Source organism: Gopherus flavomarginatus, chromosome 5 (genome assembly GCF_025201925.1).
Source record: "Gopherus flavomarginatus isolate rGopFla2 chromosome 5, rGopFla2.mat.asm, whole genome shotgun sequence".
Lineage (NCBI taxonomy): Eukaryota > Metazoa > Chordata > Testudines > Testudinidae > Gopherus > Gopherus flavomarginatus.
Genome location: NC_066621.1, coordinates 13,193,463 through 13,219,393, shown reverse-complemented (window position 1 = coordinate 13,219,393; position 25,931 = coordinate 13,193,463). Strand labels below are relative to the sequence as shown.

Here is a 25,931-nt window from a genome sequence, read left to right as displayed (position 1 = left end):
AGATGCAAACCCATCAGATCTGTTTCTAGGTGGGGTCTATTGGGAGGACCCCCCCCCCCACAGGGCATTGATTCACAAAGGCCTTTTCCCTCCCTGCCTTCATCCCCAGATATGGGTGAGGTCATTTGATAGATGGATCTGTTGCTTATAGACTAATCTCCAGGGCTTTTTCTAATCAAGGCTTAAATATGTCCATCAATAGAGCTTCACATGCAAGAGTCTCTTAGAGACTCTTCTTCCTAGCGTTCAGCCTAAAATTTCCTTTTCTTAATCTTCCCCCTATTAGTCCCAGCTCAGCCTCCTTGTAACATCCTCACAATTCTCCCCCTTCTTCACAGGTAGGGGTGGGCAGCGGCGGTGGGAGAGCGATTACACTGCGAGGGAGACGTTGTGGGATGGTTCAGCAGTGGGACTGAGGCACTTGTGGGACTCGGGAAGGGTGGGTAGGTTGCAGGAAGGTTGGGCTGTTTGCCTCGGTGATTCTGGAAGGACTAAGCACCAGAGGAGGGTGGTTTGGCTAATTTACTGATGTGGGGCTTGATCCATCAGCAGCTTCCCTAAAGTGTAGTAGGTAAATTCTCTTTAAAACAGGAAGTGCTGGATTCTTCTGTAACTTCTCTGGCTTCCCTGAAGCCACTCCTCTCTCTCTCTCTGTCTCTCTCTCACTCCACTGAGAACCAGGGCAATCAGGCCTTACATTTGTCTGTCTAAGGTGTTCGTACTGTGCCCGTCACTGTGGTATCTTTGGCATCCTGCAGGATGAAAGTTACTATAGAAGCACAAGACACTGTTGAGGACCAAGTTCTGCTCTTGGTTCCACTATATAAACCCAGAGTAAATCCACTGACTTCCATATACTTCTCCCTCACTACAGAGGAGGCTAATTCTGTAATAGACCAAAGACTATTTTTTAAAAGGCCACAAGTGTGCCTGGGAGTGAACTGCATGCTCACAGTTGTCCCAAGACTGCCAATAAGACTTCCTTAAATGAACCAACAAAGCACCTGTGCTCTGCTGCTCCACATGTGGACTTTCAGCTGCTGATGTTTCCAGGAAATGCCCATGATACACAGTACTGGGTGGGATTTCACTCACACCCTTTTCTTGTTGAACTCATGATGTTTGTTTCTCCAGAGAGAGAGAGATGCACTGTGGGTTTGGTGTTGACTCTATGCAATTATTCAGTGTTGTGAGCACGTGAACAATGATCCCTGGGACCCCTGCAGGTCAAAGAGCCATTTTAAGAGTGTTTTTGCATGTTGCTGTTTTACTTTCCCAATGCCATGAGTGTAATGCTGATTCACAGCCAGAAACTAACAAAGTACTGGCAGATTGTCAGAAGTATTAGACACTGGTGCCTCTCCAAGCACCCTTTTTTGGAAATGTAGTGTCAGGAAACCCCACAGTAGTTATGCTGCCTCCCTTCTTCTGGAGATTTCCCCTTCTGTATCAATGCTGTATTTTCCCCTTTTATTCTCACTTGTGAGCCACCTGCACTCATCTCTAATGGATGGGACGACGGCGGCTGGAGAAATGTTTTCCTTATTGGATCAAGTGTGACCTACGACTGTGACCGTGGTTGGTCACTTGTTGGAGTATCCTCCGTTCAATGTATAGCTGGTGATGAGGGAATTCCCTGCTGGGATGCACCTGTCCCTGAGTGCAAAAGTGATTCATTTCTTCATTGCATTAGAATGATTGAGATTAGGAAAGGGTGGAGGGCACATTGCAATGACCTTGGGGCTATTTAACATCTTAGCCCTTAAATATTGAAAATATGTAGAGTCATGGGCCAACTTATTAGAGATTACCCTTTTGCAGCAGACCAAACACTCCCTGCTGGGATGCCCACTGCCAGTGTCTTCTCTGCCCTGGTACTCGTACATATGATCTGCCCTGACCTATGCCATAACTTATGGTGGTATCTAAACAAAGCCTTTGGCATCCTGCAGGATGAAAAGTGTCAGAGGGGTAGCTGTGTTAATCTGTATCCACAAAAACGAGGAGTCTGGTTGCACATTAAAGACTAACAGATTTATTAGAGTATAAACTTTTGTGGGTAAAAATCCACTTAAGGTGGGTCTCTTGAAGTAGAATTTTTCTTGAAATCCCTTCTCATGAAAAATTTCAGGGGCATTTTCGTTTTGTTCAGAATGAAACTGTTTTTTAAAAAGCACAATATATTTCATATGAAATTTTCATCTTCTGGCCAGCTCTAATTGAGAATATGCAACACCTTTCAGGATCATATGTCAGATACAGACTGTCTGAGACAGCCATATAGATAATAGTTCAGATCAATAAGGAGCAAGCATGCTTGTGAGGATAGGACCTTGTCGTCTTCAGGGTAATCACATTCCCTCTGTTTCTGTTTTTCAGGAGAAGCAAATGGATTCTCAACATGGTTCATGAGAGTGTAAAGTTTCTCCGCTGGGGTGTGTGTCTGACAGAACTGAGAACCCTGCTGGAAGCACAGAAACTGTATCTGGAGATTGCGAAACATAAGCGGGACCTACAAAAATACAATGAATAGCTGAATTCTGTGACCCCTTACTGTGACAAACTGTCTCGTTTGGATGCAGTTTGTATAATTTGTACATATGATTGTTACTATTTGCAGAGAACTTGCTAATACATCTAGTGATCCAGGAAGAGATTAGCCAGTACCTCAGAAATCAGATATTTTTTCATGCTGTGTGCCAGTGATTAAAGTTTTTTGGGTTTTTTTGCTCTTTCCTTTCAATCTGACAAATATAAGTCCCTACTTGATAAACAAGAGAATGAAATCCCTAATACGTTTGGGGAGAGAGGGTGCTATAGTAACAGGAGCAAAGAATCCTGTGGCACCTTATAGACTAACAGACGTTTTGGAGCATGAGCTTTCGTGGGTGAATACCCACTTCCTCAGATACATGTAACAGTATAGTAACAGGGTTGAATTCAGATTCCTTTCAGTTCGGAAAGGGAAAACAAGCTAAGAGAAACTAGATTAAAATGTACAGAAGTAAATCTTCAGTTGACTCACTCAAGCTTCAGACCCTTTGCAGAATACACCAACAACCTTCAGCTTTCAGAAATCACCCAACTGTTGCATATGTTTAAGCTTAATGCATTATAACCCAAACATATTTAAAGTAGTGAATGGCTATTTAATTGCCTGATTTCCATGAACTTTAGGGGCGTCTCTGTTCATAAATCCCTGTGCCCCACTGAAAATGTAAAGCTTAAAGCCAATTTTCTGCCCTATCCTCTTAGTTAAAAAGTCAACAGTTTTTTTCCTTCCCAATCTGACCAAATCTTTTTTTGATTGACATCAGTGCTGATCTCATCTGTAGCATTTCTATAGCCTCACACACACACCCACGAACTGATGGTGAAAATTTAACTGTAGAGCAGCAACCCGTCAACCATTTCTCCATTGCCCAGTGAATGATAGGGGTGTCCTCTAACCTATGCCTTTGTGATCAAGTAATTATTTCTGCCCTGCAGGGCTACAATAAAGTGCAATGTAAAAACTGCTGATTTGTCTTTTGTTTTTATAATTTTCTCCCTTTTGGCTGTAATACGGGAATCTGCCCAGCATGTTTAAAGGCCCTTTTCCTGCTGAGGAGTGAAGCACCAATATCTCACACAGGCCAGTGAGCCTTCACACCAGGGACTCGAAGGGGCATGGGACAGCCCCTCCTCTCACACCTACAGATGGTTAGAGTTGAAACTTATTTGGCCAGGTAGCTTAGGAGGCAGCCTGTCCTACTGTTGCCAGGGTGGTATCTGTTCTGTGGAATTACAGGGGAAGGTCCATCTCTAGCATGGATCGGTTTGCCTCTGTAAGGCAGAGGGAGCTTTGAGTCAGATACATCCCCAGTGTAATGACATTAGCGGAGGTGGATGGAGTAACAGCAGGGATGAATTTCACCCACAGGATAAGTAGAAAGGATCCTTTGGTAACTGGGCTGCCTCTTGTGTTTCAGAAATCATCCCTGTTTCGGGGGTGGGGGGGAGGTGATCAGCACAGGGTGGCATAGTGCTGCTGTATCAGAATAACTTTGAGATTGTTACTTTTCTGCTCTGGGGACAATGCTGCATTTCCGTTCCCCCGAGAAATCTTAGCTGTACGGTGCTCAGTGTTACGGTACTAACTGCAGCTGTATCCGGCTCTACTCCTTGCTCTGTGTGCCATGAGCACAACACTACAGAGGGGGCTGGGCAGCATGTGCACACTCTGCCCATCCCCTTCCTGGCCCCCTGCAGGTGCAGCACACAGACTCTCACTTCCCCTGGCTTCATGTGCCTATGGGTGGCTATGCCTGGGATCCGTGTTGCACAGTGCACAGGGTGAGGAGCGGCTGCAGCCCTGCCTGGACTGCGCTATCACCACCTTTCTCTGGGAACTCACCTGGCACCATGATGTCACTTCCCTCTGGCTGGACCCTGCGGCTCCTGGGGACCCTGGTACTCATGCTGCCACCTGGGGGAGCTCTCAGTGAGTAGGAGGATCAGCCTCTTCCTTCAATCCCATCCCCACCTTCTCCCTTCTCCTGGCTTTCCCCTTTACCTGCATCCCTTGACTCTCCCTTTGCTTCCCTCTGGCAAACTCCTGGGTGCTTGTGGTTGCTGAAGATCCCATGCTGTTCTTGCTGCTCTGATCCTTGTTTCCTGGCCAAATTCTAGTTCTGCCTTGCTACATTTCTCCTGCAGTTCCAAATGGAGACAGTGCTTTTCTTTCCCTAAGGTTCCATTCCACAAAGCTCTTGAGCACATGCATAAGTTTTTAAGCACACAGGTAGTGTTGACTTCCATGGGGCGACTCCCATGTTTCAAATTAAGCTCACACTGTAAATGCTTGGACTTGACAGGTTGAAAAGAACTGTTTGGCCTGAGCCAAGTACTGTTTGGTTAGCCGTACGCAGGGTCTTGCAGGCTGTTTCTGTTAGGAGGAGGAATTGATGATGGAGCTTGGTATTTCTCTGATGCAATCCTGTTTATTTACAGAGAAAAGAGACAAGTCCTGATTCCCTGAAATAGTAGGAATCACACCGGAGACGCAGTTTTTTGCTCACAGGATTAATAGGCCAGCCACTAACAAATGTGAACTCTGTGGATGACAGGTCTGTGCCAGGTGGTGTTTGAAGAAGGGGTTCTAACTTCTAACAGTGACTAGCATTTCCCTGGTGCCTGATCAGTGTGATTGTGACCGGAATAGGACCACTGCTAATGTAATTGCTACTGGGCATAACTGACTTGGTGAGACAATCTCCATGTGGGATCTGCAGTGCGCACTCTGCCCAGCCTGACTGAGGCTAGGTATACAAGCTGGCTCAGGAACAGGAGTGCTTCTGGCTTTCCTGTGGGGATGTGCACTGAACTGACACCTATTGCAGTTGTGCAACCAGTTTCATGTTTTGTTTCTAAAAAGGAAATTGTCACGGCAGCCTGAAGCTCACTGAGCTGAGACAGTCCCACAATGCTGCTGTTTAAATGACTTGTCTGTTGGATTCCGGTTTAAACCATTCTTTAATTTGAAATTAACTAGAGGTTTGGACACCTGGTTATGTCTGTAGTCTGAGCTCGTTGCACACACCACTGGGCTTCTTTCGTTCCTCTGCCCTCCACCACAAGATCCCTGTGAGCCACCCTCCCACCCCACTCTGTTTCCCACGGGCCGGATTGAAAGTCCTGAAGGGCCGCAGTTTGCCCTCCCCTCTTTTAAATGGTACTGGTAGAACAGGCAGTGTTGAGATGGCAGGTATTATGTTAGAAGGTATTAATGGCTGAGATCAATCAGTTCTTTGATCTATTGACAATTACCAGATGCAAAAGCTCTGTTTGTTCCCCATCCATCTTCCAATTGTCCACATTTCACCAAACCAATAGGCTTCTGCCTACTGATGCTTGTAACACTCCCAGATAGTTTGGAATTGATTGGATGTGGTGTTCAGAAGTGATCATCTTACCAACGTGCAGAAGAGCTCTGTTCAAGCTCTAAGCTTGTGTCTCTCACCAATCAGAGATTCCCTCACCCATCGTGGTCCCAGGATATTAGAGAGACATGATGACAACATGGTTCTGCCATGAGGGCAGGGGACTGGACTCGATGACCTCTCGAGGTCCCTTCCAGTCCTAAAGTCTATGAAACTACAATACTGCATGTTACAGACAAACAGAAACACCATCTGGTTTAGGTTAGGGCTTTGCATTTCCCCTTCTAATTCCAAACGCAGGTAGAATCATATAGTGACTGCCACCCATATTCCCACTTGGTTTTGTTGTATGTTCCATGCAGTTTCCTTCCAATGACTGAGCTAAATTCTGGGCAATGGGATCGCATGGATCTGAGCGAGGGAGAGTAGAATATGGACCTCTGATTTTCCCAAGCTATGTGTCTCACATCACATTCTTGTAGAGGAGATTTCACCTCAGTAGGTTTTCCTGACTAAGTATGTCCCTATACTCTTCATATTTTACCCTGAGGTTATTGTGTTGATCCACCCTACATTCCCAATGCTGTTTGGAAGACTAATGTTGGCACATTGATTCCAGCCGGGATGGTGATTAAATATGGCTGCCGCCCAGGTTATAAGCTGATCCCTGAAAGAAGGCAAGGGCATGTTACTTGTCTTCAAAATTTGACCTGGTCTTCAGCTCCGAACTTTTGTCAGAGTAAGTGTTTGGCTAAATTATCTTTGTTTTAATTGAGCAAATTTAACACCAATGGGGAAATTGTGCTTATAGTCAGCTTGTGTATGGTTCAATATGTAAAGATGGGGGTGAGAGAGAAGGAAGGATAGTCAGGGTCTTCTCTCCCCGCTAATCCTGGGGATTATGGTTAGCAATTTGAGATGCAATCCTCATTCCCAAGTAAAAGGTCCAGAATGACAGAACAGGTCTTTAAATGCCCCAGATCCGTCCAGATGAGAACCCCACCCAAAGACAACAGTAGGACTGTCTTCCCAGGATCTTCTTGCAAGGCTTGGAGTAAGTGGTGTGCTAGTGGGAGGGGTGTGTTGGGGTGTTTCACAGCACACAGCACTGCAGAGATTCTGGGTAAAGCTGAAGGCAAACCCATAGGCAGCTGCGCACGGGTCCCCAGGGCTGTCTGCGTGGAGCAGTCCAGTACTGGGAAGGTAAAACGGTAGCTTAAAGTTTGTATATACTCCTGGGCTATGAATTCCATGCTGTGCCTCTTAAAATCTGCCACCTTTACATTTCTATGCTTATAGACAGATCTGTTGCCTCCATCCACCATCTCCTAAAGTAGATAGCGATCAATATAGATCACATCATACCACCTGCCTTCTTACACATAGCATGGTCATAACAAAGACTCACAGTAGCACCTGCTGTCTGTGATGAAGGCCAAAAATACTCTGCCAGCTGCAATCAGCACAGCTGCCATAAGAACAATGAAAATGAAGGCCCTTGACCCACATGCTGTTTCTGCCCAGGAGAAAAAACTCTCTAAAACCAAGTCTTTTCAGCAATGTCAAGGAAATGCCAATTTTCTATAGCTTGAAAACGTTTCAGCTCCACCGGTTAAAATGAATCTGCAGCCACACAATTGTCTTTGTTGTGATTTAACGCTGTTGCTATTGTTGGTGTTTCTCAGAAGTTGGTTGTCCAGCTCCAGATGTTAACAACGGGACACCGATGCCTAGACCTGGAGAGGAGACCTATGCATTTGAGGACAGAGTTACAATTGAATGTGATTTTGGGTATGCTATCAAAGGCAATAACAACGGAAATGCTCAAATTCATTGCAAACATGATGGCATATGGGATCCTGCCGTACCAGTTTGTGAACCAGGTCAGTATAAATGGTGGAGAACTGTGATTCTTCCAACTCTGGCCTGGTGGCTCCTGACCCTGGTGGGAAATCGTCAGCTCTGCTGTGACTGCTAGGCCAGCCTGAGTATGACCCAGTCCCCTACAGGCTGGGACCCTGAGATTCAGTGCATCTCATAGCAGCCTTTGTTACTGGGGGTTGTATGGAGTTCCTGGTACAGATTAAAGATGCTATCCCCCTGTGCTCCTCTTAAGGGAGGATAGTGGTGCAAAGGCAAACTGCAGCTCTGTGTCTGAGTAGTGGAGGGGATCAGGTCTCAAAATGCTCAGCACCTGAAAAGAGTTTTTTAGGCATCCAATTATTTTCCAAAGGCCTTGTGAGGATTTTAGTCACTCAAAGGCATTTTCCGAGCTGTGGGTGTATGTACATGAGCAGCCCTGGGATTAGTTTACCATCATGCTATCAAATGTGTATTAAGTCCATGGGTCATCTCCAATGACTAAAACCATCCACTAAGAACAACTGTATTACCGCTCAGACCTAGGGCTATCTCCTTGTATCACCCTAACTAACCTCCCCCTTCGCTAGTTTGGAAGAGATGGGCAGCTGGGGATAAGGATGTCTCTGTGTATCTACAGGGAAGGTTTAGTTGTAGGGGTGGGACTGAAGTGTTTGTTGGGGGACTCAGAGGGTTTAGTAGCTTGGAGGAAGATTGGGAAGCTGGGAGAGCTTTGAGCAGCTAGAGGAGGTTCAGATCTGGATTTGGAGAAGTGGAAGTGTTACAGGGCCAGTCTACTGAGTCAAGGTCTGACCTTCGAGTCAATGGAAGCTGCAGGCGTTCAACATCTCTCTGGATCATCATCATCATCCCTGTTTCAGTGCTGTTCACGGAGCATGTGAATGACTGTCTCAGCAGCTGAACGGCCACATCAACATTTAACCATTATTCATTATTTTTTATTCATTATTATTCATTATTTTTGTGCGTGCTGTCCTGATGCCACGCACAGCAAGAGATGAACACCGAGATAGCAGGTTGTTGGCCATACCTGGAGTGTTCTTTCAGGTATTATGGAAAGACTGCTTTTTGCTGTAATGGCATCGGGAAATGCTGGGAATTTGTCACCTCCTTTTCTTGTTAGAGATTTTTATCTATGGTATAAATGTATTTTTCTCTCTTCAGTTCTAGTTTGTGCCCAACCCCCTAACATCTCTCACGGCCAGTACAATGACTGGGGCAAGAGAGTTTTTGTTGTTGGCTCATCGGTAACTTACAAATGTGACAGAGGCTTCTCACTTGTTGGAAAAGCCTCCATTCAGTGTGTCGCTGGTGATGAGGTCACTCCAACCTGGAGCGAGCCTACCCCTCAGTGTGAAGGTAACTCATTCTGCATTACACTAAAAGGACTCATATTGGGAAAGAGTAGAAATGATTTGGTGCAATGTGTCCCCATAACCCATCTGTCCCATTGCTGACCGTTCCTTTCCAGTGCCTTAAATGTTCCCAGCAACCTACTCCCAGAGACGCACGCTGCCAGTTTCCTCTCTCACTCAGCACCCATATATGTGATCTTCTGTTTGACCCACATCCAAGCTAATGCTAGTTCACGTTTCACACGATTTCTCCACCACCTGTGTCTGTCCCTTGTTCTGGCTACTGGTTCCCAGTATAGCTGTCCTGACAGCATCCCCTTAAGCCTAAAATCCTCCCTGTCTGCAACAGCAATATGTTTGCAGGAACAGTCTGAATCCAAAAAGTTGAAATGACCCTGGTGGCTTGACTTAGCAGCAGGAAGCTGCAGGGACGAGTGGGCATGCAGACGAGCGGACTCATCCCTGCAGCGCCTCCTGCTGGTGTCTTTGGGGAATTAGCTCTGTTCCAGCTCCGGAGCACCCTCTGCCGGCCGGTGATCCATCTGTACTCTGGCCCCCGTGTCCCTCCCTGGACCCAGTGCCCTTTTACCTGGGGTGCTACCCCTTGGCAGTAACCCCTTTAGTCTTAGGGTCTCCCCTCCCCAGGGAACCTCCACCCACTATCCCCACCTTCCCTCAGTGTATGGCTACTGTCAGTCATTGTCTAGCCCCACACTCTGGGGCAGACTGCAGTATCAGCCTACTCATCACTAGCAAGGAAGGTTTAGACCTGCTGCCTTGGCCTACCCCTGGGCTGCCCTCTGCAACCCCCAGTACCTGTTAGCCCAATGCTAGGCCGCAGCCTGGGACTTTCCAGGCTGGAGCTCCCCAGCTCCTCTGCCTTTCCCCAGCCCTGCTTCACTCAGGTACCTCGTCTCCAGCTCCCTTCAGCCAGGCCCATCTCACTTTACAGCTAGAGAGAGATTGACTGGGCTTCTGGCTTCCCTGGCCTTCTCATAAGGCCCAGTTGCTCAGTTTGGGGTGTGGCCCCAGCTGCAGCCACTTCCCTCAATCAGTCCAGCCTAAAGACTGCTTTTTCCAGTCACAGCCCCTTCCCAGGGCTGTTTTCAACCCCTTCAGGGCAGGAGCAGGGGTCCACCCTGCTGCAGGGCAACATGGAAGGTGTTCATGTATTGCATGCTTCATTGTCCCATCTCCACTATTCCCATAATCCCCCCCCCTCCCCCTCAGGAGACCTGCCAATAGTCAAATTTCATCACAAATCCAGTGCAATAAGAAATGATCTGTTGCGACTGCCTGTGGAAATAAGAACTTTCCTTAAAAAACAAAGGTCAAGAGCAAGATTCAGAAAATGTGATGTTCTTTTGTGGCCATGTGTTTTCACAATGTTCAGATTGCTTGGAAGATAGATCCAGCAGTCTACGTGTCTTGGCTTTCATTGTTCCCTGTCTTAGACTGAGCACCAACATCTTTACTGTTTTCCCTCAGTGATTAAAAATGGAAGGATGACAACAAAAATATTTGTATTTACATATCGTGTCACTCTTGAGTTTTCTTGTAATAAAAACTACCTAGTCAATGGCAGCAAAGAAAGCCAAGGCCTAGGTGACAGTAGATGAAATTTTCCTGTATCAGCTTGTGAGTGGGATGTATATAATGATGGGCTATGCTCTGACCACTTCTCTGACACACACGCTCAGATTCTGAATAATTACAACATATAGAGAGGTGTTGTGGTGCCAGCACGTGGCTGGGCAATGAAGACCTCGGAGTTCTCATCCTGGTTCTGCCATTGTCTTCCTCTCAGGCTTTGGGCAAGTCTCTTTGCTGCTTTGCCTCAGTTTCTCTGTTTGTAAAATAGTTTCCTTCCTTATTTGCCTTGCAGAAGCGTGGGGAGAATTAATCGGCACTTTAAAAAGATGTGCACTAAGTAATAAAAGGATCTGGAAAGCCTTGTTTGGTGTTTTGCAGAGACTCGGTGTCCAGTCCCACGTATTCAACATGGAAGCCTGAAATCTCCACTTCCGCATAACTACACTTACAGAACCAGTGTAACCTTTCAGTGTGATCCTGGCTACATCCTCAGGGGCCCTGATAGGATTCAATGCCAAGCTGATGGCAAGTGGTATCCCCAGCTACCCATTTGTGACCTAGGTAAGTGTGTGACAGAGTAAGGTGATTCTTTGGGGGGTGTCTATATTGAGGCAAATTTCTATAGTGTATAAAACTCATTATGTTGCATGTGGTATGATTTGAATGAATGTAATATAAATGATGTTTAATATATTGCCTGTATTTTCCCCCCAGCTTCCTTTCTTCCATTTTATGTTTATCTAGGCTGCAGCCTTTTTCTGTTGAAGTTCCTTTCTCATTTTCTTTTGGGAATCAAATGAGCACCAGAGAGTTCAGACCTCCGGGGAAAGCAATTGGCGAGAAAAGACAGGGGGTAATTGCCTGGGTTTAATACTGAAAGACCAGGTGAGACTTGCTGCGGAGAGCAGAGTCTGAGGCCAGTCAACACCAGATACAAACAGCTCTGAGTTTGGGAGGTAATTTAAATGCTGGGGCAGTTAATCTTCATCTGCAGGCACTAAACTGGGAAGACTGCAGAGTGGAAAAGCTGGATTTTGACTTCGGGGTGTTTGTTCGTGGAATGTTTTGGTGCCTGTCCTTTCCCAGCTCAGGGGAGGACAAAGGAAACACCTTTCATGCAAGAGAGCAAGAAAGCACCTGTGACTTTCATTTTACAAAAGCTACACATGCCACCTGAGGTATCCCTGTGACAGTATAGAAGAGGACAGCAGTCCTCTAAATGTCTTGGCTTTCATTGTTCATTGTCTTTAGACTTAGCACAAACATCTTTGTTTTCCCTCAGTGGTTGAAAATGGAAGGATGACAACAAAAAATTTGTATTTTAAATATAGTGTCACTCTTGAGTTTTCTTCAAGCAAAAGCTACCTAGTCAAAGAAAGCTAGTGCATAGGTGGCAGTAGATTAATTTTTCCTTTATCATCTTGTGAGTGGGATCACAGAATATTAGGGTTGGAAGAGACCTCAGGAGGTCATCTAGTCCAACCCTCTGCTCAAAGCAGAACCAATCCCCACCTAAATCATCCCAGCCAGGCCTTAAAAATCTCTAAGGATGGAGATTCCACCACCTCCCTAGGTAACCCATTCCAGTGCTTCACCACCCTCCTTGTGAAATAGTGTTTCCTAATATCCAGCCTAGACCTCCCCACTGCAACTTGAGACCATTGCTGCTTGTTTTGTCATCTGCCACCACTGAGAACAGCCAAGTTCCATCCTCTTTGGAACCCCCATTCAGGTAGCTGAAGGCTGCTATCAAATCCCCCCTCTTCTCTTCTGCAGACTAAATAACCCAGTTCCTTCAGCCTCTCCTCGTAAGTCATGTGCTCCAGCCCTTAATCATTTTTGTTGCCCTCCACTGGACTCTCATTTAATGTTTAACCAGCAGCTATAGAAGTTACTAAATGGCCTTATTCTAGTAAGGACAGCTAAAGTCTGTCTCTTGAAACAATCTATTTTGGATAATTTGAAATACTGATTCCAATGCTTTTTAAATCTAAGAATATGTCTACAGTGCAATTCAAAATCCATGGCTGGCCTGTGCCAGCTGACTTGGGATCCCGGGGCTCGGGCTAAGGGATTGTTTAATCTAAGGTATTACAGCACAGACCTCTCTCAAGTTAAAGAACTAATTATAATAGGTGGCAGCAGGAGTAAATTGTTATATGGACCAACCACTAGAGGAAGATGCACAACACACTAAGACAATGGATTATATATGCACTAATAGCCTCATTGTACACAGCACATAGCCAAGTATTTAGATTTGGCAAATTCTTTCGCTTAGACTAAGTGGATGAGACTTGGGTCTGCCATATTAGAGATCTGGATTCTCTTCCTAGCTTGTGTAACAGTCATTCAGGGAGGATGGGTTGCTCTGTGTTAACTTGTTAATGATCCTGTGCCCTTTGAAACTCACCAGCCAGTAGAAATAATCAGAGTTGAACTCAACTTCTGGTTCCCAAAACAGTACACCTTCTCCTAGTCCAAAGGATATTTTGATGTGAAGGATGGAGATGCACAGTTCTCAGTTGCACATGGCAATGCCTCGCAGAGAATGCTCATTGAGAACAGCATGTTTGGGGGTTTTATAAGTCACTCTAGGAAGTTCTGATGAGTAAAACTGAAGGGAAATGACAGATTTTGGCAGTTTGTAACTCATGGTGGTAGCAAGAGGCACCACACTGAGTCTTTCACATCCCTGCTGCAAATCACAGAACTGTTAGAGCTCTTAAAAAAAAACAGGAAAAAGAAAAACCCAGAGAGAGAGAGAGAGAGAACTTTTGTAAAGGGAAGTGGAAGGCAGCTCAATGTAGGGGTTGCTATGGGCTTCCCCTAGAATATATGAATGGGATCCCAGCAGCAGTCTGCAGGGTAGCCCAACTGATAGTACATGGGTTCTTGCTGTGGTAACGTGTAAGTAGGTTAAGTATGTCTTGTCTCTAAAGATGCAGATTCCTAAACATTTAGTCTGGCAAGCTCCTGACTAAGTGGCCAGCTGGTGATGGGAGACTGATGTAATATTCATAACTGCTTTTTCCTCTTCTTTTTGCCTTAGTCATAATCACCCAGGACAAACCCACAATTGTCCCTCCCGAAGGAGCAGAAGTAGCTGGGACTTCCTCAGGTAAATTGGAAGAACTTTGATTTGCTAAAAGTCTAGAATTTTGGGTTCAAATTGCCACTTGAATAAAAATGAAATGTACAGTGTGAAAGTCATTTTAATTTCTGTAATTCTGCTATTCACAGGTACAAATATAATGATGCTCACTTAGTGCTTGCCTAAAAACTTGATAGAGAGCTTGTTGTTCATGTGCACACTCCATGCTCTCCTGGTTTTCCTACCTCTCTCATTGTTCCTGCACCATTTCTTTTGGTTATCAAAGCTTTTTGGTGGGTCCTTCTCCCCCTTCCACTTTCCAAAGGATTCCCACAGCGTGCTGACCTTGGCCCATCCCTCTGATTCCTCTCAAAAGGAGAGTGACGTGGCCAATACCGTGAATAAGGAATATTATTGTCTGGGCTGATTGATGGCAGCTCTAATGAGAAGGATAGGGGCAGGGACCTCCTTTTTATTGTGTGGTTCTACAGCATTTAGCACAGTGGGGCCATGAGTCATGATTTGAGCCCTCACGCACTATTGCGACACAACTCATAACAACACTATTGGCTGCAGTAGGAGGTGGCATGTGAAAATCTTCTATCGCTCTATGGCATCCAAGCACTGATCATTTCAGTGGCACAAACTGTTTCTTAGGTGTAGATTTTCCTGGGACAAAGACAGTTAGTCTCCAACCATATGGTTATCCCAAGGATGAGAATTGAGGAATAGATAATTTACAGCTGAGAGAATTAGCTCTTGGAATGACAATGTGGTAATGCACCTAATGCATGTGGATCTTCTGCTTTGTGCAGACTTGACGGTATACTCAACAGAGAAATATTTAAGAAAATCAAGTGGGTAAAACACTAGGAGGGGGTTGACTCTAGCAGTTATTCAGCTTGACAGTTCTTTCACTGGCATGCTTGGGGGCTTTTCTTCAAATGTCTTGGGGAGAGACATGAGCAGTTGTGGATTTGAGTCTTTACAATTCAATATGTGTTGTCCTGTGCTTGGCAAGATACATTTCACTCCAGTCTGTTTGTGCGTGTTGATGTCTTTACATGCCTGGAATCTCTGCCAGCTTTTTGGTATTTAAAATAGTCAGCTGTGTGGAGAGCACCTCAAGTATTTTATAAAACTTTCTTTTCTGTACAGCTTCTGCGCTGAATGCTGCTGGCAACTCTGCTGAGCCTGAAGGTGAAGGTGAGGTACTGAGGGGAGAGAGCAAATACTTGAGCTGTTAGACTGGGTAGCGGAGTGCGCGTGGTGATCAGGGCTGTAGGGAGCTTCAGAACTGGGCTGGCCAGATACTTTCAATTGTTTTTCAAGTCTGTTACATGAAGGAACCCTTGAATGTTGCTGATCCATGTGGCTGCATTATGTGCATGAGATTGGAATCACTGAATTCCTGCCAAAAGCAAACTAAAAAGCCTTTCCTTCTAGTCAGTACTTTAGGGGGACCACAACTACAAATTTGTTTTTAACTCAACTGGATTTCTTTTTATGTGCTGATGGTGTTTTTCTACCTCCTTTTCCCCCAACAAACAGTTTCCTGCCTGGGTTTTAAAAGGTTTTTCATTGGGCTTTATTTAAACCACAAAAACAACAGCAAAACTTTAATGACCAAACTGCATATTTCTGCCAACACTATGAAACCTACAGTAATGATGAGCAATATGGGCATAAATGAATATGTACACTCCCTTTTTCATATTAAAATTATTAACATTAAAGGCTATAGATGTATTTTTTGAGGGTAAATAGGCTTCAAAATTTCCAGGAGCCATTGAAAAGCCACTTCACAGTATCAATGAAGGTCAGGAGTGCTATTTTTAATCTTTCGTACGTTTCCTTTAAAATGTTAGTCTGAGCATTCCTTTAACAGGAGTCTGGATTTCTAAATGCAAAACTCATTGACATCAGTGATTGTACTTCTATGCAGTCTGTGTCAAGGAATTAATTACCCATTCAGTATCTTCCACAGCCAGTGGTTAGACGATAAATGATCTTATTCTAGTAAGAACAGCAAAAGTCTGTCCATTGAAACCATCTATTTGGGAATTAGAAACACAGATTACAGCACTCTTTATATCTGTGATACCAGATAACATAACACCAACCTATGATGATATGCTAGTACAAAAATTGTGGTACCTGGTTTTGACAACCTGAGTATAATGATCCTGGCCTTTTCTTATCATTTTGGCAAATGTACGACAGGCCAGTGCAGGCTTGATAAATGAGATCCTAGAAGCATATGCAAGAGGAACCCTTAACATCCAGCAGTTCATATTGTAGGAAACCTTTAAACCCAGATTGTGTCCTCCATTTACACAATGGTTTTCCTGTTAGTATTATAAGGTACAAATGTGTGCAATCTTTTGAAAAGCTGCTTTTCTTCATTACGAGGTTCTGTAGGGGTAAGATCATGGTTTCCAACAGCTAATGATTATCCATTTGAGAATGTGGTATTTACAAGACTGCCTTAATTGTTCATTAATATCTGATATAATCTAGGATACTAAGCGTAACTTCATATGCATGGATTGTGGATAAATTCCTGTAGGTTACTAATACGAATTTGGTTTCATAGTTTAGCTCACATTTTTTGTTTCTCTTTAGGGCATGTCATAGTCATTGCAATAGGCATTGGCACCGGTATTGGTATCGGTAAGTAATTTAAGACTGGAAAAATCAGTCAGTGCATTAGAGTTATGATGGTTTTAAGATCTGGAATCAAGGCTATTTTAATATTGCTCTTTTTCAATCTCATAATGTTTTCCCCCTACTTAATTACTAAAGAGCCTGGGATTTAGGGTTCTTGAACTTTGCTGCCATTTCTAATGTGCTGTGCTGCCATATAAAAGCACTGCCATTCTCTGGAGAGAAGCCTGTATTCATACTCCTAGCTGTTTTCTCTGTCTGTAGGCATATTCACAATATTTGCCTGAGCTAGGCAGTCTGCTGTGATTCTATCTGAAATGTGTCTGCACAATACTGGGGAACAAAAGGGGAGGGAAAAATCTCATTTTCCTCTTTATCCTCAGGGATATCAAGAAAAGGTTCACTTGTGTAGCTCTGTTTTGGGTGAGAATATTTCGTCACCACTTAGGACTGCATATATATGTCTAGTGCCTACCAAAAATGGAAACGGCAAAAGCTAGAAAGGGAAGTTGTAAAAAGATCTAAGAAATCGCTTTGTACATTAGATTTGATAGTGTCATATTGTACAAGAAATTAGAAGGCTGTTACTGAAGTTCTCGGCATCCAGAGTCAGTCAGCCTGCAGTGGTCTCCACAAAACAGATCTCGAGTGTTCGGTCATCATGCTCGCCTATTCAGAACACATTTCCCCCTTCTCTCCCAGAATTCCCACAGATGATGTAACTTAACCTTGGGGAGCAGACCATTCCCTATGTAGGCACCTATTCATCAAAGCACTTCAGCACATGCCGAAGTCCCATGGAGGTCAATAAGCGTTCGGTCATAGAGTAGCATTGTCAAGGAGAAGATCATAAGACCACTGTGCATTTGGAGCTGTTACAAGCAGAGTTCTAGCAGTTGCCTGATCAATGGAGACAGTGACCTCCCTCTGAGAATATGCCAACCCAAACCATTCTGTAACCTACATCCCCGTCACATGGCTCTAAAGATGCAGCTGACCCAGTGTGTACCAATTGGGGAAATTGTGCTCAAATCTCAATAGCAGAATTGAAACATGGTTTTAGTTGGCTCAGCGTGACCTCAAAGTAGACAGATTAATAGAAGTTTTCATTTTAAGGTTCAAGACTGAGAGAGAATCTGATGAATTTTGGTTGCTTCTTTTTCTAATTTTTATTGAGCAGTTTAAAATATATCTATTGGGGAAGAAATCAAGCAAGCAATACTAGATACTGAGCATAATACATTCTATGACTTTTGGGTGGAGAACTTAAACACCTTGCAGGGGACTGAAAGGAAGAAGTTGAATTTAAGCTTGAACATCTTGGATGTGAAATAGATTGAATACTGAGCATTACTCTGGATGAACTAGGAATCTAGACAAACCTTAAGCTGTGCACAGAAGCATTAAAGACTTGATAAATTAGGAGATCCAACATCAGAACCTTTTTCTCGATTAGAGTAGAGTTTTCTTGTGATGTTTGATCTGGTATATGAGAGGGGCTTATTTATCATAAGGAAAAAAAATTGTCCTATGATACAGATAATCTGTCAGTGATGATAAGAGCAAGTTCCAGAACTGTGGAGATTCAGAGTTGTCTTTTCACAAAATGTTACGTTTTATTTAACTTTGTTACTAAATTGCTCTTCTTTTTGTTTTTTTTTAAAGTAGTTCTTGGTGCAGTTCCTGCAATTATAGCATCGGCAATTTTGAAGAAAAATAGGTAAGACAGCGCAAGATACAAGTATTTCCCTTTTGAGATTTACTCTGCCTGTTTAGATGACTGAGACTTTTCTTGCATGTAGCTGATGTCAGAAAAAATACTGTGTATGGTACCCTGAAAATTGCAATAACATGCGGCACTGGAGGGATGGCATTTAGTCGTTAAATGAAGACGACAGTGTCTAGAATTACTTCTCTAAAATTTATCACAAGCTAAAATAGAGAAGTTTTATAAAGCAACTTAAATGAACTGCTTTCTGCACTGACCCTGTTATTTCACCTAATGCTTGTTGGATACTCCCAGGAAAATCTGTTTAGTATTAAAGAACACTAGTATTAAAAGGGCTGCTTGTGATTATCCTGAATGTTTGTTAATAGATAATTGTTTGTCTGTTGCATTTGCTGGAATAAGCATTTTGTGTTTATACAAAAATCATTAATGTATTGTGAGAAAATTCATCTATTCAATAGTGTTTAGAATAGAACTACATCAATTGCTTTATTCACTTACAGCTTAATTTCACTTGCTACCCAAAATAATAACACTACTTTGCAGTACAATAGGGAAGTTTAACCTATGCTTCGCATTGATTTGTGGGGGAATGGACTAGTTACCATGCAGATTTTTTTTTTTTTTTGCTTTGTGTCAGAAATGCATGATCTGCTTCAGGGCACCAAACTATTAATTAGCTTCTCCTGCAACCAGCTACCTGCAGCTTTCCATATGTCATGTTTCCAAAGCATGCAAAAAGCACCTACTATAATACCACTGAGTTGTGCAAAAGTATATAGATTGGGGGAGGGAAACAAGAGGAAAATTTGACTCCTGAGGTTGTCATATTACATCTGATGTATCATAGCTCATTGTCCCTTCTCTTAGAATTCCTAAGTAACAAATGGTGTAGCTTATAATTGTCTTTTTCTTGAAATGTATCTGTACTATTACTTCAATAACCTCCTGCAGCAGTGAATTCACAAGTTCCCTACACGTTATGCATGTTTCTCACTACTTGGTATATTCAGCAACTGTAGAAAAGAATTCCTGAGAACAGAAACCTTGAAAAAAATCTTTATTTTTAAAACAGCAGCACAGAATTCTGGAAAATCAGCCCACAAACACTTTACAAAAACAAGGTTGTGGAGTTGTACAACTCCTTCGCCCTCAGCAACACCTTATCCCTCTGTCTAAAGAGAAAAACTTACAGACGAGAAGTTGTTTTCATATTATACGATGTCCCCCCAAATTTGCCATTGTTGGTTGCTTCCTCTGAGTATCAATAAAACAGCAATACTTGATTTGATCCCAAACAAGGTGCAGTCCAAAGCTTTCCCTGTTGATATTAGCAAGTTTCTCACACACACCACACAATCCAAGTGAATACTTTAATTTCAGGAAAGTGTGGGACATACATTTTTGGTGTATTTTGGAGGAAGTTTTACAAAGAAAAACATTGTTTTATAATATCTTGCTCTTGCTCCTGTTAAAATTTCCAAATAGTAAGGGTTCTACCACTTCCCTGGTAGAGAATATCACAGTTTAATGCATGTTGCCATCAAAATAGCTTCCAAATAGCCTAAATTCAATCTTAGTTCCTTTTATAAATTCTAGTTTTATAAAAGCTCTCCTTTTAGAAACTATTAATTTTTTTCTGGCTTTAATTTCTGCAAACATATTTCATTCAATTAGCATTCTCTCCTTTCTTGCTGTTAAGTTCTTATATTAAAAAACTAGATACTTGAAGCTCCAATTTCCAAGAAAATAAGAACTACCAGCGGGTGAAACAAAATCTAAATTGGGGCTTGAAAGGCATATTTTGTAATAGAAAAATATCTTCCTCCACCTAAAAATATGTAGATGGCGTATTCTGATTCTATGTTGTTTGAGAGAACAGAGTAGAATTATACCATATTAAATTCAAATTGAGAATATAATCTATAGGTTCTTATTTCTTCTAACCTTTTCTTTCTTGACGTGAATTGAAATGTTGCATGTGACATCATTGTTGGGTTAACCACTAATATACTAGATTTATCCTATATAATGGTTTTTCTGCAAACACAACAGACTCGAACATTGTGTTCTTTCTAAATGAAGTTGATTTGAAAACTGATATCTAACATGTCATCTCTATTTTATTAATTCCATATGTCCATTTTAAGATTGAAGAAGCAAATCATATTGTGTTGTTTGGGTGAAAAATAAATGCATAAAACCATAAAGACTCTAAGCAAATTTAAGATTTTATCCCATATGGGGACATGTACTAGTAGTTCATCAAATGAATTATACCGATAGGTAAGCTAGTCAAATTCCTCCCCTGAAGAGCTTTGCTCTCTTTCGTATATATCTCAAAGAGGTTCAGAAGTTGATTTCATGAGGACTTTAGTACTTTACATGGTATTTGCACTGGCCATTGTTAAATAAGATTGATATTTAGTATGACTTGTCACTGAAACTAATATCCTTCTTTAAAAATGTATTTACATAAATCTATCTAAATGTCCACTCCTGATACAGTGAGGCACTTCCAAAGGAATTCCTCAGCTCAGCTTTATTTTACAGTGAGGAGAGGGGCATGGAGCGCCCAGGAATAGTTTGGCTCTTTTATGTAAATAACGCTTTTCATTATTTGTCCTTGCAGTTACTAACGCTGCTTACTAATTAGACCTAACCCCTGTTGTATCCATAATGCATGTGTTCTCCTACTTTTTCTATCATTAGGGAAATATTACGAATTCTGCTTTAAAATGAAATCAGTTGAAAATATATTTATATTGTGTGCTATTGTTACACATCAGATAACTTTTTAAATTAAAAAAGTTATCTAACATCTACTGACCTTTTAATACAAAAACTAATATTTGTTCCTGAAGGTACTGTAAAGTACAACATCTGAAAAGTATCAGAGGGGTAGCCGTGTTAGTATGGATCTGTAAAAGCAGCAAAGAGTCCTGTGGCACCTTATAGACTAACAGACATTTTGGAGCATGGATATGCATCTGACAAAGTGGGTATTCACCCACGAAAGCTCATGCTCCAAAACGTCTGTTAGTCTATAAGGTGCCACAGGACTCTTTGCTGCTTTAACATCTGAAAAGGTTTAAAGTATCATATAGACTGAAGTCTAAAGCTGTAGAAGACTAAAATATATAACTATTTTGATTTTAACTGTTATCTTTTTTTTTTTCAGGATCAAGGTCAATGCTAGCTAATGGCTTACAAATTAACAGATATAATATTGGAAGAAAAGAATGGAAAAGTTAGGAAATAAGCTTCATACATTTGCACTGAATTTCGGTAGTGAAAATAGACCCCTCTCAGGCACTTTCACTACAACTTTTCTCCTTTGAACTGGACTTGTAATTGGAATCCACTGCATTTGAAAAAAGCAAAAGGGAAGTGGATCATCCCTTTTGTCTTTAAAAACTGGTTTCTGAAGCAAGCAAAGGCAGTTGGCAGCATCAGAATTGCTTGCTGTTCTGTACACGCAGCTGGCTCTTTATTCTGCCTCTCCATAGTGCTAAATGTTTCACCTGTTAAAGAACATGTTGGCCATCTGAGTGTGGCATAGTTTGGATTGTGGGTTTTAGCTGCAGGTGGCAAGAGAGCCTGTTTAGATGCCTGCTTACAGGCTTCCATCATGATGTGCATAATATTAGTCTTTAAACCCAAATGTAAAGGTGCCAGACTCTAAATGGAATGTTGTGGATTCTTGATGTGACCTTTCTTCAGATTTAGTCTTCAGCTACAGATGTTTGTTGAAGTGAGTCTCTCTTCAGATAAATCCACCTTTTGTTCCCAGCTCTCTAACTTTGGTTTATTTTTACAAATTTGATATATAGTGTCTCCCCTAAGAGAAAAGAGTGAAGTGTGTGAATTTACATGGAGTTCCAGAGATGTTCAAAATACTCATTGCTGAGTTTTTAATAAAATGTACTGAAAATAAGGCAGCCTGAATCAACTAGCACTTTGTAAGAAGTAAGCAATGAGATCAAAAGTGTACTCCATAGCAAGTTCTTCAGTGGTTTGGTGACTAAATTTAATTTTATGTTTTAATCATCAAAAAATGTCTTTGGAGGTCTGAAAACAAGCTTTTTGAATTCAGGAAATGGCACTCTCTGCTGGTAAGATGGCAGTGAGTGCAATCCAATATATCATAATTTATTTTATCTTTTAAAACACGTTGTTTATATTCTTTTTTACAATCACAACTATGTTGAGTTTTGTTTAGCAATATGCATAAATCTTTCCACGGGTAGTGAAACTGTAACCGAAGGACTTTGTGGGATTTGTCATCTTTTTAATGTATTTTTCTTAAATAAAAGGAATACTGAATGAAGACTCTAGTGTCCTGTGTTTTTTCCATACTTATTACTATAAACTGATTATTTACAGATGATGAAATCTAGCCCTCTGTCCTGATCCAGTCACTAGCTGCTAGCAGAACAGAAGAAAGTTTGACCTTTTCCTCTTGCAAAGAAGCATCTCTTTTTTTCTAGGGTACAGGGATTTTTCCTGACAAATGTAACAGGGATGTCATTTTGTTGAATAATTCCTCTTTGTCTGAGGTCCCACAGGATCTCTGTCAGGAGGAGATCCCACTGCAGCTGAGCAAGAAATGCTCTGGCATCACCTGCAGCCACAACTTCCCCCTGGACCCTGCCTCCTGTTACAGTGACTGTTCATACTGTGAGGAGCAGCCGGAAGTGGTGCTGTGGTGCATTCCTTCTCACTAAAATCCCTGATGTTCATCACAGGGTCACAGGGACAAGAGTTTCTTGCTGGGGATGCATCTCCTGCTCTGGAGCAATATGGGAGGGAAGGGAGAGAATATGCATGCTTCCCATCCCAGTTCCCTGAGTCCAGAGTATTCCCTGCCTCCACCCCCGGGTGTTTCCAACTCTGCTTTTAGCTCTACCGCACATTGCATTATTGATTAGTACTGCAGTAGCACCAAAGAGCTCCATTTGTGTACCAGGACTCCATTGTGCGAGGTGCAGCACAAACACCGAACAACCACCAGTCTGTTGTAGCTACGTCAATACCCACTGTCCAGTGAGTCTAGGTCAAAGGTTTTCAGCCAGTGATCTGCAGACCCTGTGGGTCCACAGACTGTCTAGGATTTCTAAAGGAGGCTGCATCTCTATTCAAAATTATTTAGGGGTCTGCACATGGAAAAAAAGGTTTCACTGGTCTAGGTCATTGTGTTGCTGTATTTTCCGCTAGTGTATTTGGTGTATGCTTGTTTCACTGCACTTCACATCCCATTTTAAAGCTGGATTTGGTTCAAATGGCTCCTTATGGACTGCACACCTGAGAAGCAGCTGCTTGTTTTAAATGGTGGTAGATGTTTCTTGAAGGGCTGCATCCTGCAAGTGTGCTGAGCACCCTTCACAACAAGGAGTGGACAGTGCTTAGTACCTTGCGGGATGAGATTCTGCAGAAGTATTTTCTTGTTCAGCTGGGGTTATTGTGAAATTATATTGTTCTCGAATTCACCACCACCATTCACTTAAGACAGCTGTGAAGCAGGTAAGCGCATCTCACTGCTGAAAATGAAGAGCTACACATCAGGAATGTTGATGTTCTGGACCTAGGGACTTTACTACATACTGTTTTGTCTATGGATGTGTATGAGAAACACAGCAGAAAGGAAGAGACAGAAAGAGAGCAGAAAACAAGACAGCCTGTACAAGCAGCATCAGCTGGTAACACAACACTGAGGAAAAGCCTAGAAAATGGAGGTTTTGGGGGTACTCTGCTAGCTGAAATAGGTTTGGTTCTGCGAGAAAGGAAAGATGCGCACAGTTAGCTTCCTCCTAGGTTGAAGGAAACAGGACTTTGTAATTTCTTTGGTGCAATCTTGTTTATTTACAAAGGTACCAGACTTCCATCATCATTTTCTCCTCCCATTTGGAACAACCTACAGGACCCCAAATTTTGGCTAACTGCTCAGGTCAAACAAGATAATAATATTGACTCAAAACCAAGGTCACTAAAGCTTTACAATAGAAAAGAGACACAGCAGTACAGCTCCCCATCATTTTGTATTTGGACATGTTCACACCAGTCACTCTATTTCTTAAATACCTCTGGCATGTTTTCCTATAAACTTGTTCAAATTTTGTATGTCTATAACATGAATGGAGTATTTCCTGGGGCCTGAGCGAGTGTGGCTGTAGGCTGTTTACTCGCTAGATGTTTCCTTTATGGATCTAGTTTCAGTTTAGTTATTATCAAGGAAATCATGTGATATCTCAAAGGGGAGCCTTAACTTTTGTAATCAGAGTTCAGTGTTACTGAATGATGCCAGGTTACCAGCCCTGCAGATCAAAGTTCCCTGTCCCAAACTATGGGGGAGTTTGGTTCAATCTGCCTCCCCTTTGCTGCGAAGAGACTGAAGCAGAGTTCTACATCTCAAGTGAGTGTGCTAAGTGCTGGACTTTGAGGTAGTCTCAGGTGGGGCTACCTTAGTGTTGCCTGTTGAAGTTGTTCCACTTTAACTATTGATTGGGCCAAAGCATAAGTCAGGAGCTCACTGTAGCACAGTAGCAAGGTTAAGCACCCTGGGTTGTTAACGAGCTGGTTCAAGTCTTCTGTGGGCTGGATTAAAACAGTGAGCACCTCACTCCTTCCTCTTGAAGCTGTTCCTCTTTAACTAGTGATTGAGTCAAAGTGTCCAAAAGTCCAAAACAAGGAGTTCCCTCCAGCATAGGGGCTAGGGTAAGTACTTTGAACAGTGGAGACCCTGGTTCAGTTCTTCCATGGGGCAGCTTAGAATAGCCTATGTCCTTAACCTTTCCTGTTGAAACTAAGCCCCCCTGATTAACTATTGATTAGGCCCTAACAAGTATTAAGAGTAGGAAGTCCCCTCTACACCACAGTGCTTTGGGTGTTCACCTGGGATGTCAAACTTGTGAGTTTTATCCCCCTCTGTGCCTGCTGAGGTGAAGAGTTTTGGAAAAGTATTTGCCACTTCTGGGCACTCTTAATAAAATGCAAATCACTCTTTTGCCCCCTGCAGCCAGCTACCTGCCCAGGCAGTGGAAGATCCCAGTTCCAATCCCCCCTCTGAGAAGGGACTGGAACAGGGCTTTTCTCCCCTCAGAGGGAGAAAAGCAGAGGGGACTTAAACAGGAACCTGCCACCTCCCAGATGGGATTTCCCCAATCAAACCTCTTCTAAAGGTGCACAGGGAGGATTAGAACCAGGAAATCCAAGGAGATCTCATTTCTTAAACAAGCACCCAACTGCTGGACTATAGAGCAATCCTAACCCTTTGCCTGCCCCAATTCCTAGTGAAGTAAAGGAGAACACAGCTTCAACAGGCAAGCCAGAGCAGTTCCCTCTTCAAAGCCTGCTGCACTGACTAGCAGACAGGTGACATGAACAAGGACTGCTAACAGCCCAGGAAAGCACCCTAACCACTGCCCTATAGAGGGCTCCCCATGCTGAGTTCTTGCTTTGGCCCAATGAACAGAAAATTCAAGTGGCACAACATGAATGCCTCAGCATTGTCACTGTTCAGAGACCTTCCCATGAGGCCCAGAGAAAAACTGAACCCAGGTCTGTACTATTCTGGAATTACTCTTCCTATTGCACTAGATTCCAGAGTTGCATGTCATGGGTGCAGCAAAGGACTGGCACTGCGGCTGTGGGGGTGGTTCTCTGAGCTCTGCTGTTGTGCATGAGTAGCCTTA

The 25,931-nt window shown here is 42.8% G+C and overlaps 1 protein-coding gene across 1 annotated transcript in view; it reads left to right on the top strand.

The window, feature by feature from the left end:
* The window catches only part of LOC127051414 (complement receptor type 2-like), a 153,863-nt gene that overhangs the window by 108,835 nt on the left and 19,097 nt on the right, over window positions 1-25,931 (top strand). The window lies entirely within an intron of this gene.